Genomic DNA, 11,441 nt, shown 5'->3' with positions numbered 1-11,441 from the left:
TAATTCAGTGACTCATTATTACAAGGACTCTTTCCTGACAATTTGTTACAATCTAAGTCCTCAATACATAATCCTCCTAAAGACTTTGCTCGACTCTGCACCACGTATGCTTGTCCCTCCTCCAACTCCAAAATATGTTGATGTCGCTTCTACCGGACTGTATGTAATATTTGTTCCAAATGTGAGCCAAATCGGATATCATAGGTCGCTTTCTATTCATATATGTATTGTGTTCCAAATATGGACCCAATCGGACCACAAATACGATTTTTTTAATATCTCGATCTGTGAGCCACCTAGCAGCGATTTTTTTCATAGGTCGCTTTTTATTCTTGTATGTATTATGTGTTCCAAATATGAGCCAAATCGGAGCACAAATAAGATTTTTGTGAATATCTGGAACCTTGCGCCACCTAGCGGCGATTTTTTTCATAGGTCGCTTTGTATTCTTGTATGTATCATGTGTTCCAAATATGAGCAAAATCGGACCACAAATACGATTTTTGTGAATATCTCGATCCTGGCGCTACCTAGCGGCGAATTTTTTATAGGTCGCTTTCTATTCTTGTATGTATTACGTGTTCCAAATATGAGCAAAATCGGACCACAAATACGATTTTTGTGAGTATCTCGATACTTGCGCCACCTAGCGGCGATTTTTTTTTCATAAGTCGCTTTTAGTATGTATTATGAGTTCCAAATATGAGCCAAATCGGACCACAAATGCGATTTTTGTGAATTTCTCGATCCTTGCGCCACCTATCGGCGATTTTTTTCTTATTATTGCATTGCCATCGGGTTCTGAACTATATTCCATGTTTCAAGCTTGTAGCTTATCGGGAAGTTACTTAAATTTCAATTTAAAAAAATCGTTCAAACTAAATAAAACCGTTTAAAAATGTCATTTGCCCGACGGCTTGGAAGGAATCTTTTCTTATCCCACTCCATAAAAAAGGAAGCAAGTCGTCTATTGAAAACTATCGTGGAATAGCAAAGCTCTCCGCTATCCCTAAGCCTTTCGAAACAATCGTTACTAATCACCTTACATTTTCGATTTCTACATTGATAGATAGTTCTCAGCATGGCTTTTGTAGAGGCAAATCACCCACACCCAACTTGTTTGAATTTACAACTCACGTTTTTAGTTGGTTTAGAAACCATCATCATGCCGACGTTATATACACTGATTTCAGCAAAGCATTTGACAAAGTATGCCACTCATTATGCTTGAAACACAATGCCGGGCGAAGACGATATACGCCGCGTCGGGCGATGACATTTTTCAAATTACGCCCAGACATTTCGTCTACTTAAGCACAATGCCGGGCGGACGCTGTTTATTCAGACTGGCCATTATTTAGAAATAAAAATGAAAACAATTAAAACCTTTTTAATTCTTTGCTTTAGCACTTGACTGCTGAAACGCGCTCAAAATGTGATGAGCTGTGTTAATCCGGAGGGTGAACATTAATATTATAATAATGAATACAGTTTACATGTATACGGCGCACATTACGTACGTTTCCATAAGCTTTCATAAGTTTAAATTTTTGACAGCGCACGTACCCGGTTAGTTGAAAACATTGAAACGGAAATTTAGCAAATGTTTGTGCTAATTGCCTTTTAGTTTTTAATAATATTAATCAATAGTTGGGGGTTTATTAATAATGGTACCGAAACACGTCTTTCGATATCCCTCCCAATTTTTTTGAACGTGTTTTGACAGTAAAATTAAGAACTGTATGTAAAAAAAATAACAAAAAATTTGTTTTTGGATATTATGTTTTATTTTTATACTCAGGTGAGCAAAGCTCACAGAGTATATTAACTTTGATTGGATAACCGTTGGTTGTACAGGTATAAAGGAATCGAGATAGATATAGACTTCCATATATCAAAATCATCAGTATCGAAAAAAATTTGATTGAGCCATGTCCGTCCGTCTGCCTGTTAACACGATAACTTGAGTAAATTTTGAGGTATCTTGATGAAATTTGGTATGTAGGTTCCTGGGCACTCATCTCCGATCGCTATTTAAAATGAACGATATCGGACTCTAACCACGCCCACTTTTTCGGTATCGAAAATTTCGAAAAATCGAAAAAGTGCGATAATTCGTTACCAAAGACGGATAAAGCGATGAAACTTGGTAGGTGAGTTGAACTTATAACGCAGAATAGAAAATTAGTAAAATTTTGGACAATGGGCGTCGCACCGCCCACTTTTAAAAGGAGGTAATTTAGAAGTTTTGCAAGCTGTAATTTGGGAGTCGTTGAAGATATCATGATGAAATTTGGAAGGAACATTACTCCTATTACTAAATGTATGCCTAATAAAAATTAGCAAAATCGGAGAACGACCACGCCCACTTAAAAAAAATTGTTTAAGTCAAATTTTGACCAAAAATGTAATATCTTTACAGTATATAAGTAAATTATATCGAAATTCGACTCCAGTAATGATATAGTGTAATAAAATACAAAAATAAAATAAAATTTCAAAATGGGCGTGTCTCCACCCTTTTTCATTTAATTTGTCTAGGATACTTTTAATGCCATAAGTCGAACAAAAATTTAACAATCCTTGTGAAATATGGTAGAGGCTTAGATTCTAGGACGACAACTGTTTTCTGTGAAAAAGGGCGAAATCGGTTGAAGCCACGCCCAGTTTTTATACACAGTCGGCCGTCTGTCCTTCCGCTCGGCCGTTAACACGATAACTTGAGCAAAAATCGATATATCTTTACTAAACTCAGTTCACGTACTTATCTAAACTCACTTTTTATTGGTGTAAAAAATGGCCGAAATCCGACTATGACCACCCCCACTTTTTCGATATCGAAAGTTACGAAATATGAAAAAATTCCATAATTCTATAACAAATACGAAAAAGGTGATGAAACATGGTAATTGGATTGGTTTATTGACGCAAAATATAACTTTAGAAAAAAAATGCAAAATGGGTGTGACACCTACCATATTAAGTAGAAGAAAATGAAAAAGTTTTGCAGGGCGAAATCAAAAGCCATTGGAATTTTGGCAGGAATAATGTTCGTGGTATTACATATATAAATAAATTAGCGGTACCCGACAGATGATGTTCTGGGTCACCCTTGTCCACATTTTGGTCAATATCTCGAAAACGCCTTCACATATACAACTACCACCACTCCCTTTTAAAATACTCATTAACACCTTTAATTTGATACTCATATCGTACAAACAAATTCTAGAGTCACCCCTGCTCCACCTTTATGGCGATAACTCGAAAAGACGTCCACCTATAGAACTAAGGCCCACTCCTTTTTAAAATACTCATTAACACCTTTCATTTGATACCCATATCGTACAAACAAATTCTAGAGTCACCACTGGTCCACCTTTTTGGCGATATCTCGAAAAGGCGTCCACCTATAGAACTAAGGCCCACGCCCTTTTAAAATATTTGTTAACACCTTTCATTTGGTACCCATATCGTACAAACAAATTCTAGAGTCACGCTGGTCCACCTTTATGGTGATATCTCTAAAAGGCGTCCACTTATAGAACTAAGGCCCCCTCCCTTTTAAAATACTTATTACCACTTTTCATTTGATACCCATATCGTAAAAAAACAAATTCTACAGTCGCCCCTGGTCCACCTTTATGGCGATATCTCGAAAGGCGTCCACCTATAGAACTAAGGCCCACTCCCTTTTAAAATACTCATTAACACCTTTCATTTGATACCCATATCGTACAAACAAATTCTAGAGTCACGCCCTGGTCCACCTTTATGGCGATATCCCGAGAAGGCGTCCACCTATAGAACTAAGGACCACTTCCTTTTAAAATACTCATTAACACTTTTCATTTGATACGCATATCATACTAACAAATTATAGAGTCACCCCTGGTCCACCTTTATGGCGATATCTCGAAAAGGCGTCCACCTATAGAACTAAGGCCCACGCCCTTTTAAAATACTCATTAACACGTTTCATTTGATGCCCATATCGTACAAACAAATTCTAGAGTCACCCCTGGTCCACCTTTATGGCGATATATCGAAAAGGCGTCCACCTATAGAACTAAGCCCACGCCCTTTTAAAATACTCATTACACCTATCATTTGATACCCATGTCGTACAAACAAATTCTAGAGTCAGCCCTGGTCCACCTTTATGGCGATATCCCTAAGTGGCGTCCACCTATAGAACTATGGACTACTCCCTCTTAAAATACTCTTTAATACCTTCCATTTGATACACAAGTCATACAATCACATTTCAGGGTTACCCTAAGTTCATTTTCCTACATGGTGATTTTCCCTTATTTTGTCTCCATAGCTCTCAGCTGAGTATGTAATGTTCGGTTACATCCGAACTTAGCCTTCCTTACTTGTTTTATATAATATATATCAGGGATGCTTAACGAACGAAACGATATCATTTCGTTACGATAATCAACGTTAATAAACGAAACGAAGTCATTTCGTTTCGTTTATTATCGTTAAGATCGTGAAATTAACGTTAATTTCACGATCTTAACGATAATAAACGAAACGAAATGACTTCGTTTCGTTTATTGACGTTGATTATCGTAACGAAATGACATCGTTTCGTTGGTTAAGCATGCCTGATATATATAGTCGCAAAATGACGTCGCGTAAGTTTTCTCTTCGCTTTCATTGTGTTCACCTTCATGTAATTACGGGGATTCTATTTTTGACGAGGCGAAGTTCTACGCGTTTATTTCGCGGCGTCAAGGCATTGTGTTTCAAGCATTACTTGTCTTTAAACTCGAATTGCTTGGCTTTCAACCTGGCCTAACTCGCTGGATCTCCTCCTATTTTTGCGGCAGAGCTCAAAGAGTAATTTTTAAAAACATTTGTTCGAATGTCATCGATGTTCCCTCCGGTGTGCCTCAGGGCAGCCATCTCGGTCTGATTCTGTTTTTGCTCTTTATAAACGATATTTCCACAACTATAAAATATTCTAAAATTTTAATGTATGCCGACGACGTAAAACTTTCTAAGTCGGTTGAAAAACGTTCTGTACTCTAGCCAGATTTAAATTGTTTAGCTACTTGGTGTAATGCGAATTTTATGCCGCTCAACATAAAAAAATGTAAATTCAAATTAATGGCCAAACTCTGGAAAGCGTTGATGGTTTTGTCGATTTGGGAGGAGTTTTAGCATTTGTGAAAAGATGGGCATACAAGTTTAGTGATCCTTACGTCACAAAAACCCTTTTTACATTATTGTTGAGGACGATATTAGAATACGGATCGATAATTTGGAATCCGCGTTATCAAGTTCGTGTAGATAGGCTGTAATCAATACAAAAACAGTTTTTACTTTTCGCCTTGAGAAATTTTCAATTGGACTCCTTGTATAATCTTCCTCCTAATCGGTTAAAACTAATAAATCTTCCCACCCTTGCAAGTCGTAGAGAAATGCTAGGTGTACTATTTATGGCTAAACTATTAAATAGGTCGATTTCAAGCCCATTTCTTTTGAACGAAGTAAACTTGAATGTTCCATGGCGAGTTTCAAGGCATTATAAACTCCTTTTCTACGTTTGTGTGAAGATTATAACTCTCACTCGAGAATAATCGATGTTTCGGACTCGCTCTTTATCATAAAAAAAAAGTTCTATCTTCTCTTAATAATTAAAGAATGACATGCATACTTTTAATCTATTGTATTTGTGAATCTATATTTCTCAGCTGATGAGTTTCTCTGTAGCTGAGCAGTTTTAGATCTCGGCGCTTAAGAAGCCACTGCCTCTCAAAGACTCGGTAACAATAAAAATTATCCAAAGTAATATCTAATCTAATCTAATATCTATATATTAATACGCTAACAAAATTTCCATACAATCAATTGACAGGTTGTTTGGCATAGTTAGCGTACGTAAAATCATATAAAATTTATATGAATCGATTCGTATGGATCAGCCGCAGTGCATAGGCCTATTTTTGTTAACAACTATTACTCTATTTGTTTATTATTAATAGAAAAAGTTTTTTGTAAATTCGAAAATCTGTGCAAATATCGAAATTTCTATCTGTAATACCCATTATGTTCACAAACCCCCCTGAATTCGAAACTCCAACAGCTGCATTGTCGCGTTGCTCAAATGTTTCATCTCTACATATGTATATATTCGAACGCGCCAAACGGTGAGAGAACTACTGCCTCTCTCATTTTCAGTTCAAATAAAATATTGTTTCCCATTGTTGCCACTTACCTATATTGGTCTGTACCAAAATCTTAAAAAAATTGTTCTAAAATAATTGTTAGTGCACAAAAAAACTTTAAAGAGAAGTAATAACTAAACCGGCCTATTTTATGGGACACATTTTACTTACACGTAAATGCATAGGTCTTCATTTAACAGATTCTTTGTTTTTTATTTTAGATTTCAAAAAAAAACATGAAATCACAAATAATGAGTCAACTTTTGTTCAAACTCACTAAATTTATTTATTTATAACAATTAATTGCAAATTTTACCCAAAATACTTTTTGCATTTTCAGATTTTATGCTCATTTTAGATATAGCACGTCTTATACTGAACAAAAAATAAATAAATTTGCTACAAAGATATAACGTAAAATTTGAATATCGATTCGGATGGATGAGCCTATGTGCATAGGCCTATTTTTGTTAAGAAATATTACTCTATTTGTTTATAATTAATAGAAAAAAATTTTTGTAAATTCGAAAATCTGTGCAAATATAGAAATTGGCATGTGTAATACCCATTATGTTCACAAACCCCCTTAATTCGAAACTCCAAAGCAGCATTGTCGCGTTGCTCAAATGGTTCATCTCTACATATGTATATAAATGTACGCCCCAAACGGTGAGAGAACTACTGCCTTAATCATTTTCAGTTCAAATAAAATATTGTTTCCCATTGTTGCCACTTACCTATATTAGTCTGTACCAAAATCGTTAAAAAATCTTCTAAAATAATTGTTAGCGCACAAAAAAACTTTAAAGAGAAGTAATAACATAACCGGCCTATTTTTTTGGATATATTTTACTTACACGTAAATGCATAGGTCTTTATTTAACAGATTCTTTGCTTTTTATTTTGGGTGCTTTCAAAAAAAAAAACATGAAATCACAAATAATGAGTCAACTTTTGTTCAAACTCACTAAAATTTATTTATTTATAACAATTAATTGTAAATTTGACACAAAATGTTTTTTGCATTTCGATATTTTATGCTCATTTTAGATATACTGAACAAAAAATAAATAAATTTGCTAGAAAAATATTACATTAAAATTTGTATATTGTCTTTTATGCTAATTTCTTTTGATATTTCTTATTTTATTTTTGTACAAAACCGTGGTGGCAGCGGCGCGCACCCACGTAATTGTAAAAAAGTGTAGGTTTAGGAAAAAAGGAAGAGAATAAGAACACAAGAACGGTTTCGTGAATAAATGGAATTACACATGGCTTTTTCATTAACTGTATAGAAATACAACAAGTGTTAAGAATTGGTTTAACAAATGTTGTGGACAATGGTATATGATAATAATTTTGAAAATGTGCACTTACGTGAACGTGAGATTACGTTTACCTTTGCTGGCTGCTGGATTCAAAGAAGGCGAGCCTCTTTGCGACATGAGCCGATGAACCCACGATACAGCTCCTTCGTTGGGTTTCCCGGCAACTAAATTGCTGTACCGCGGGCTCACTGCGGTAAAAATCTAAGATACATACGTACTACGACTCAGAGATGCCTGTGTGTATTAGTGATCACAGGCATATGTGGGTGACAGTAAACGAAGGAAACTAAACTAAAGAAAATTATGTTACGAGGGGGGGGGGGGGGGGGGGGGAGATATATTTAGGCCTGTGGCCTAAACATACCGGCCCCTTGCCGTAAGCAACAAAGAAAAAAATTAAAAGAAAAGAATACCACGTCATCGCACGTCCAGTAAGGCGCCGTAACGAAATAAGGCAGTGCAGATGCGGACTGCAAGCACTGCACGCCAGATGGTTCACCTCACGTTTCGCTTTCCTGTGGAAAAAGAAAAGAGGTTATTAAGTATAAGTACGTGGTTTTGAATTCCGTGCATATTTACATAAATATATATTAGATTGCGCATGTGTGAGGCGTGAAGATCGGATGTTTATTTTTGGCAGGCTCCCGGGACCACCAACCCGAACATGGTCGGTTGTGTTAAGAGGCCGCCAACTGTAGAGGCCGGTGTACCGCTCACCATCATTTCGGCGCATATGTCAGCGCCGAGTGTAAGCCGTATTGGTGATGAGCGGTAGAATTGCGGATGCGCCAGCCGCATGAATTCAAAGGGCGCGGCATTCTTCGGGTCCACAATGGACGGTGGACTCAAGCGGTAATGGCTTTCGACGACGGCTGCTTTTGTTGTTATGTGCGTCGACGCCCCGAATTTGTCGCGCAGTATGAGGGTGCATTGTCCATGTCCTTGGCGCTCCAATTGTAAGTCGCGTATTAGCTCTGCAGCAACGATCGTGCTGGTGGCGCAGGGATCAATAATGGCCCGAACTAGGTGTAAATGCCCACGCGATTCTGTTGGGGACTTTTATAGCTCCTCGCAGTAAGTGTCATCGTTATTGATGCTCCTCTTCATCATCAGGCAATTTTGTAATGTTATCAAAGGTTTCACCGGGATTCGAACCGTGAATCACATGGTGAGACTGCAGTAGCCTTTAACAACTAGGCCATTCTGCTGGTATTTTTTTTTCGTGCTTAATTCAGTTTTTATTTCAGTTGCAAGACTTTGAGGCTGTAGCTCTTTTGTAGGGCTTCCCACCACATTATAGACTCATACGTCAACATTGACCACATCATTGAGTCATGCAGCCTAGCATCATATTTAACTCGATTACGTTACCGCTTCTAGATGCACGCTTTGTTCTTCTGTTTGCAATCGATTAATTAGACCTAGATTTTTAGTTACAAATATTTGAATATGTTTATTGCTGACCATTGCCGGATTCAGCCCAAGCCAAACCCCCATTTCAATTATTGTGTTTTCTAAGAGAAACTGAAAAGAAATATGTACAACTGAGCCCGAGTTTACAAAGCTTCTCATTCGCAACGAAGAAGAACTTTACAAAAACAAATCTACATGGCACACAAATCAATACAGAGACAAAATTTCTCAATTGTGTTGTTAGTGTAGAAATGAGAAAAACTGAATTAAGCATGAAAACAACTACCAGCAGGATGGCCTAGTGGTTAAAGGCTACTGCAGTTTCACCATGTGATTCACGGTTCGAATCCCGCGAAACCCTTGATAACATTACAAAATTGCCTGATGATGATTGCGTTGGCGGTTTTCGAAATGGGTCCATCGCAATATGCCAGTAAATGTGTCTTTCTATTCAGTTTCTCTTAGAAAACATAATAATTGAACCTCAATTATTATAAGCCGGTGTTAAGCTCATGAATTCTTAAATATAAGTAAAAAGAATTTTTGATTGGGCCTTTACTATGATACGTTTATTTTCGTATCTGTCACAAAGGATTTTCCACGCTGTTTCGAAACCGTCTTTCGTTAAAGGACATCGTCCAACTATTTCTTTGGTCTCACCTTGAGCATTTTGCTTTAAGTAATATAATTTTTCTACTGCTTCGAGGTTTTTGTTACGTATATATATAGCAGTGAACATGTCTCTAAACGAAGGCCAAGAAAGGTAATCTCCTTTGAAAACGTCCGTATCACACGGTGGCAGGCGCACGCGATATTCCCTATCTCCTGAGCTTTCTTCTTTCTTTTCAGCTTTCGCAAGTTTTTCCGAAAGTTCAGCCATTGCTGCCTGGCACTTGAGAAAGCTGAAGTATGTAACTTTGTGCTTCTTTTTAATGGCCGACTACTCTTTTGCCTGAAGTTCTGAGGAGCTCAAGAGTTCTTCATATGTCTGCTCCGCCTTCTCCCATAGCGATTTCAACTCCTCCTTTTGGACTAAAAGGGTGTGTTTTGTATGGTCTGAACGTGACATATCATTATAGTCATTTTCAAACTCAGTCACTGCCTCTGCTTGGCGGATATAGGTATCCATTATGAAAATTTATTGAAATATTAATTAATTAATTGCCTTTGCAGAGAGTATTGAGTGAAAATGAACTGGAATGAAGGACTGTATTTGAGAGAGATTTCTCGGTGAAGTGGCCTTGAAGCTTGCAAGAAAGCTAGTAGTTTAAAAATGTACAAATGCGTAGTGGCAACGGCGCGCACCCACGTAATTGCTAAAAGAAAGTGCTAATGAATTGTGTAAGCCAATAAGTAATGGTGGTAAAGGGATGTTAGTGAAAATAAAAAATGTATGAACGCTCGTTATGGACTTTTTGGTACTTTAACCAAGGACTGTGAACTTTTGTATCACAAAAATTAGATCAGTCAAAACTGATTTGTGTATTGCCGCAAGTAAAAATAATAATTCTTAAATTTGTTAAATAATTGTACAAGGAATAAGCCTATTGGCCACCCAAACAACAACAACAATATGTGCAGTTTAAAAATAAGTGTACTTTGCACTGTAACAACAAAATAAATTGCAGTCGTGCTGCCGTTTTAAATGCAAGTGATTTTATAAGTGGAAAAATTTGTTTAATTGGATGTGCGTAAATTAATTTTACAGGTTATATTTAAATAGCCTTAACAACTGAAAATTTAATTATGTGTATAGCTTGAAAATGAAAATTATGCTAAAATCAAAATAGAAAAGTGGCGCAAAGCGGTGTTTGAGGTTATGTTAACCTTTAGAGCAGTGTTGTGCTACCTTGAGCTGTGTTCGGACAATCTTACCGAGGGTGGGGGATTGTTCCGGATAGTCACAAGGCGTGATGCTTACTTACTTACTTAATTGGCGCTTAACCGTCTAAACGGTTATGGCCGTCCAACAAGGCGCGCCAGTCGCTCCTTCGCTCCGCCAACCGGCGCCAATTAGTCACACCAAGGGAGTTTAAATCGTTTTCCACCTGGTCCTTCCAACGGAGCGGGAGCCGCCCTCTACCTCTACTTCCATAGGCGGGTTCCGATAGAAACACTTTCTTGGCCGGAGCATGATCTTTCATTCGCATAACATGGCCCAGCCAGCGCAGCCGCTGCGTTTACCAAAAGGCTGTTGTGTGCAAACGCTGATTATTATATTATCACGATTGTAACAGATGTTTACTGTTCCTTGATTATCTGCTGAAGTTTCGTCTGTAAGATTCGTGTGGACTGTGTTTATGAGTTGCTGGTTCCCTTTATCGGCGTGGTAAGGACCATGTACAAAAGCGTGGTGGCAGCGGCGAGCACCCACGTAATTGTAAAAAAGTATAGGTTTAGGCGAAAGGGAAGAGAATAAGAACACAAGAAAGGTTTCGTGAATAAATGGAATTACAAATGGCTTTTTTATTAACTGTATAGAAATACAACAAGTGTTAAGAATTGGTTTAACAAATGT

The sequence above is a fragment of the Eurosta solidaginis genome, chromosome X (genome assembly GCF_040869045.1).
Source record: "Eurosta solidaginis isolate ZX-2024a chromosome X, ASM4086904v1, whole genome shotgun sequence".
Taxonomy (NCBI): domain Eukaryota; kingdom Metazoa; phylum Arthropoda; class Insecta; order Diptera; family Tephritidae; genus Eurosta; species Eurosta solidaginis.
This window is presented reverse-complemented; position numbering follows the sequence as displayed.